Here is a 6153-nt window from a genome sequence, read left to right on the forward strand (position 1 = left end):
CATACACGTCTTTTTGGGGTGGCTTTGACTGGACCCTCCGTTTTTGGGGAAGGGGGGAAGGGACGGAGGAAAAACTTTCCCGTGCAAAGAGTGCTTTAACCTCAGTGTTGCCCAGCTAAAAAACGAAATTGTAATGCCCTCTGCCACCATCACCAGGTGGTGCTTCACGGTACACATTTACATAGAAAATGTATGCCCCTCCCCCGGTCCCCACACTCTGCATGAGGCCGCGGCCACATAGCCTATGTTGCCCCCCAGACAAAGTTGTAATTGTATTTAAGTTGTAATTGTATTTGTACCCCGAGTAAAGTATATAAGTGTTTATAGCTGGAATACCCAGGCGTTGCTCAAGCGAAAATGAAACATCTATCTATAATTCCAGTAATCTCTGTCTGTACGTTTGTACGTTTGTACGTCTGTACGTCTGTTTGTCTGTGACCGCTGTTTCTCGACAACCACGGGTCCGATATACTTTTAACTTGCCAGGTATATTGCTGGGGACCCGAGGATGTGCCTTTTCAAGGTTTCATATTAATCGGACAATTACTTACCGAGCTATGTCCAAAAAACGATTCAACCAATCAGAGAGCAGCGAACGATCGCGTGTGCCGAACGTGGAGGACACACTCTGCCTCGGATGGCACATTTGAGAGCGTATTCATTTATTTCACGTTTGCAAACTATGTTGGCGTTAAACTATGTTTTAAAACTAATAAAACCGAATTTGCGATTCATTCGCTTTCCTGCGCGTTTGTGCACGCGATGGCGATTTCTTTACCAAACTCCGGAAGCCGTTCGCTTTGGACCAAACCATTGCATGTAAATAGAGGGGGGGGATTGTCACCGTACTCGCAAGCCGTTCGCTTTGGACCAAACCATTTCATGTAAATAGAGGGGGGGGATATAATTTTAGATATAGATATAGTACGGGCAATGCCCTAGTATTTGAAATGAGGGCAAATATAATGGAAAAGCAATTACATCCAAATCAGTATCAATCACAAATGTCAAATCATCTTTTTACATTATCGTTGAATAGATGTTGCTGAATGTGCCGTTGATCACGTTTATTCTGTCAACCGTCGACTCTGATTCTGCAACTGGACCTGACGGCATCAGCCCACGGGTCCTACAATCCTGTTCTTCCTCTCTTTCACAGCCTCTCTCTGTTCTCTTCACCCTCTCTTTTGCTCAAGGTCAACTGCCATCTGCTTGGAAATCAGCCAACCTCACCGCTTTGCACAAAAAATGTGCAAAAACAGATCCTAGCAACGACAGACCAATCAGCCTTCTCCCAATTATCAGCAAAGTCATGGAATCCATCATTGCTTCGGATATGAAATCTTTCCTCTTCTCCAATGGCTTGATCTCTGATCATCAATTTGGTTTCAGACCAGGTCACTCTACTCTGGGCATGCTGCTTCTGCTGTCTCAACAATGGATGTCTCAACAATGCCAAACAGGAAATTAGAGCTGTCTCCCTCGACACATCACGTGCCTTCGATATGGTCTGGCACCCCGCTGTGCTCACCAAACTCTCCTCCTTTGGTATCCATGGAAATCTCCACGCATGGCTGGCAGACTTCCTCTCTAGTCGTAGTCAACGTGTGGCCCTGAATGGGTTTCTCTCATCTCCTCTTCCTGTTCAGGCTGGAGTTCCACAAGGCAGTGTTCTGGGCCCTGTGCTTTTTCTGGTCTTCATCAATGATCTCTCTGACTCTCTTGAAAATCCTCTCTATCTCTTTGCTGATGACTCCACTCTCTGCCGCTCCATTCCTCATCGCTCAGATCGGCAGTCTGCAGCCTCCTCACTCTCTGCAGACCTGGACAAAATCACAGACTGGGCAAACAAGTGGAACATGTCTTTCAATCCTGACAAATCTCACACTCTTACGATGTCTCTCCGAAAAGACCGACTGGACAACCCTCCCATCTACTTTCTGAATAATCCTCTCCAAGAAGTTCTGTCACTCAAGCTTTTGGGTCTCACTATCTGCCATGATCTTTCCTGGGAAAACCACATTTCCAAGCTGGCTTCCAAAGCCAGTCGCCGACTGGGTATCCTACGTCGTGCGAAGTCCTTCCTTGGCACACCTGAGCTCCTCACCACATACAAGGGTTTCATCGGCAGCTCAATGGAATACTGCTCTCCCCTATGGGCTGGTGCTCCTGCCTCACACCTAGCTCGTCCTCACGCTGTTGAAACCAAAGCGTTCAGAATCATTGGAATCTCTTGCGATGACGCTAACTCCAAGGGCCTCTCACTCACTCACCGCAGGCAGGTTGGTGGTCTTTCCGTCTTCTACCGACTCCTCTCCGGCCTTGCTCCCCCAGCTCTTTCTGGGCTCTGTCCCCCAAATATTCCTGCAGGTCGCACAAGATCTGCCTGCAACCCTCTTATGGTTAAACTGCCAAAATCAAGACTCTCTGCTCACCTTCACTCCTTCATTCCTCTTTTCTCCCGCCTCTGGAACAAACTCCCTCACTCTCTTCAATCCCACTCCTCTCTCCAGGTCTTTAAAACGGCTGTTCACCACCATCTCTTATCTTCACCAATCCAAAACCTTGATCTTTTCGACCCCTGCTAATTTCACCCCAAATCCACTTTTTGAGGTGACTTTTGACTTCTTTCCTGGAAGTCCTTGGTGTCCTTGCGTTTTATACCTATCCTGCCTCCCCCCAGGCCCTCTCCCTCCAAAAACATCTCCCGATGTCCCTGCTCTCAAATGTTGTGTTTGTGTGCTTCCTCCCCTTCTCTCCCCATCTTGTCGACCACTCCCCTTTTTATATACTTTGTTTGCTTGTTTGTTTGATTTGTTTATTTGATAAATGTTAGCTCTTTCACGAGTCTCGACTCTGTATACAAAAAAAAAAAAAAAAAGTATGATGACATTCAGGAAGAAGAAGAAGCCTTACCACCAACTTCGTTTGTTTCCAGAATTGTTTGATTATTTGTGTTCAAATGTCTGGTAATTGTTTTGTATTTATTTATGCGAGTGTGTATTTGTATATAACCTGTCATTAATCAAAAAGGCTTAGGCACTATAGAGTGATAAAAAAAACATAAAAACCAAGTATTTATTTCCAAATTATTTTTTGGTTTTGCCTAAAATACTCCCAGGCACTCACTGGTGAACTTCTGAAAGTTTGACAAAGACCTGTTCAGCCATCTCTGAGAAAAATGGCAACACACCGACAAACATACTCTCTTATATAGTAGATAGGAGCAGATTAGAGGGAACAAAATAATTAAGCTCAAATAAAGCAGTGGAACTCAACACAATATGATTGAGTGAATAATCAACAAAAAAAATCTCCCTGCTAGCACTCATTCCAGCCTCACCGCTGCCAGCACTCACTCCACCATCACCCCTGCCAGCACTCCTTCCAGCCTCACCCCTGCCAGCACTCACTCCACCCTCACCCCTGCCAGCACTCATTCCAGCCTCACCCCTGCCAGCACTCACTCCACCCTCACCCCTGCAAGCACTCATTCCAGCCTCACCCCTGGCAGCACCAGCTCCATCCTTACCCGTGCCAGCACTCCTTCCACCCTCACCCCTGCCAGCACTCACTCCGCCCTCACCAATACCAGCACTCATTCCAGCCTCATCCCTGCCAGCACTCGCTCCACCGTCACCCCTGCCAGCACTCATTCCAGCCTCACACCTGCCAACACTCACTCCGCCCTCACCCATACCAGCACTCTTTCCAGCCTCACCCCTGCCAGCACTCCTTCCACCCTCACCCCTGCCAGCACTCACTCTGCCCTCACCCATACCAGCACTCATTCCAGCCTCACCACTGCCAGCACTCATTCCAGCCTCACCCCTGCCAGCACTCACTCCACCCTCACCCCTGCCAGCACTCATTCCAGCCTCACCGCTGCCAGCACTCACTCCACCATCACCCCTGCCAGCACTCCTTCCAGCCTCACCCCTGCCAGCACTCACTCCACCCTCACCCCTGCCAGCACTCACTCACTCCACCCTCACCCCTGCCAGCACTCATTCCAGCCTCACCGCTGCCAGCACTCACTCCACCATCACCCCTGCCAGCACTCCTTCCAGCCTCACCCCTGCCAGCACTCACTCCACCCTCACCCCTGCCAGCACTCGCTCCACCGTCACCCCTGCCAGCACTCATTCCAGCCTCACACCTGGCAGCACTCACTCCACCCTCACCCATACCAGCACTCACTCCACCCTCACCCCTGCCAGCACTCACTCCACCCTCACCCCTGCCAGCACTCATTCCAGCCTCACCGCTGCCAGCACTCACTCCACCATCACCCCTGCCAGCACTCCTTCCAGCCTCACCCCTGCCAGCACTCACTCCACCCTCACCCCTGCCAGCACTCACTCCACCCTCACCCCTGCCAGCACTCATTCCAGCCTCACCCCTGCCAGCACTCGCTCCACCGTCACCCCTGCCAGCACTCATTCCAGCCTCACACCTGGCAGCACTCACTCCACCCTCACCCATACCAGCACTCATTCCAGCCTCACCCCTGCCAGCACTCGCTCCACCCTCACCCCGTACGTCGTACGTTACCATGAACATATATTTGACCAAAATTTGCCATGGTAATGAAATAAAGAAGGCCCAAGGGCAAACACTACAAATAAATAATTGGCCTTCACCTGACTACAAGGCACAACAGGGTCAGCAATATGTCAACATCAAAAATCTGGTGTGTATCAACAAAGAAACACAATCACTATTTACAAATTACCATTTCACTGGATCAATCCTTTCATTAATATATCCTATAATAAGATCTGGTGTCTGAGTTTCACTTTTGCATCTACAAAACCACTGGTTGCACAAAGTTGAAAATGGTACCATATTAATCATCTAGGCCACCAGCAGTGCAGTTTCCCTGTTCAGCCTCACTGTACCTCTTTTCCTGTTCTTGGAATTCCAAAATAAGAAAATTAGAGCTACAAACAACACAACAAAAATGGGTCTGGGGCACATGGTAGTATTTGTAATTGGGAGAGAAATAATCTAGTGCATTTGCAATTGCTTTTGACATATTAATATTTGGGTCTGAGTGAACAATCCTGCCGCAGTTTGACAATGTTGCAGTGGACAAAGTATGTTTAGACACTGCGTTTTGTCAACATCTATTGTATTACTGCATCTAAATGTGAATGTGACTGCCTTATTGCTATAGGAAGAGGAGCAATTTATACCAAGGGCAGCAATTTCTTCCCATTGTTTACATCCTCGTCCATCTTTCTGCTGTTCTCCTTGGGTTATTCTAATGCACACTGGCACAATTACTGTTCTGACAAATGGAAGAAGCATGGAGCAGGTAAAAAAAAAAAAAAATTGTTTTCTCTTTCTATTTCATATTTTACTTTTTGATACCATCTTGAGGAGAAAATGATAATAATGTTTGTTTGATCACGTTATGTTTGGAGGTGACAAAATATTATGCTGGACAGATAAGAATGGCGTCTTTGTGTCAAAATGTGGATCAATCTGAGATAGTACCCAAAACAGTAAAACTCAAAGAAAAAGCCGATGACCAAACTCCAGGGCACAATTTTAACACTGATACATTTGAAATTAATTGGCATGTTTTGGGGGGAGGTTGAATTAATCGAACATCTCCTGCACTGTTTTCTCTTATTACATGATCTAACCCAAAATGGTGGCCAAAAAGAAGTAAACTTCAGAGAAAAGCTTGCAATAAAAATACAAATCTCAATTTTGACCAATATCTAGGAGGTTTATTTGGCAAATTAGATGAACAGCACTGTTGTTTGTTGAGGTCAGAGAATGCGATCCAAAATGGCGGCCAAAATGTGTGAACCTTAAATTCATGTAATCAAGCTATTAGTCAGGTTCCATATGTCCAGTTTTAAGGTTCGTTCCGATTTTGTGTAAATTTGTAACCTTTTACATTTTTGAAAAGTTTGAGTTTGAAAAGTTTGAAAAGTTTGAAAAAAAATGGATTCTCCAGAATCCGAAAACCAATGTTTCCATTTGATTTGAAAATAATAATTTCAAATCCATTTTTTTCCATAAAATCAGAGTAAATCTTACTATAATTCACCAAATGTCTGTCTGTCTGTCTGTCTGTTCCCAGGTACCGCAAAAACGGCTGAACTGATCGCAACGAAATTTTGGGTGGGTAATCCT

This window comes from Myxine glutinosa, chromosome 1, assembly GCF_964187855.1.
Source record: "Myxine glutinosa chromosome 1, kmMyxGlut1.1, whole genome shotgun sequence".
NCBI classification, from domain to species: domain Eukaryota; kingdom Metazoa; phylum Chordata; class Myxini; order Myxiniformes; family Myxinidae; genus Myxine; species Myxine glutinosa.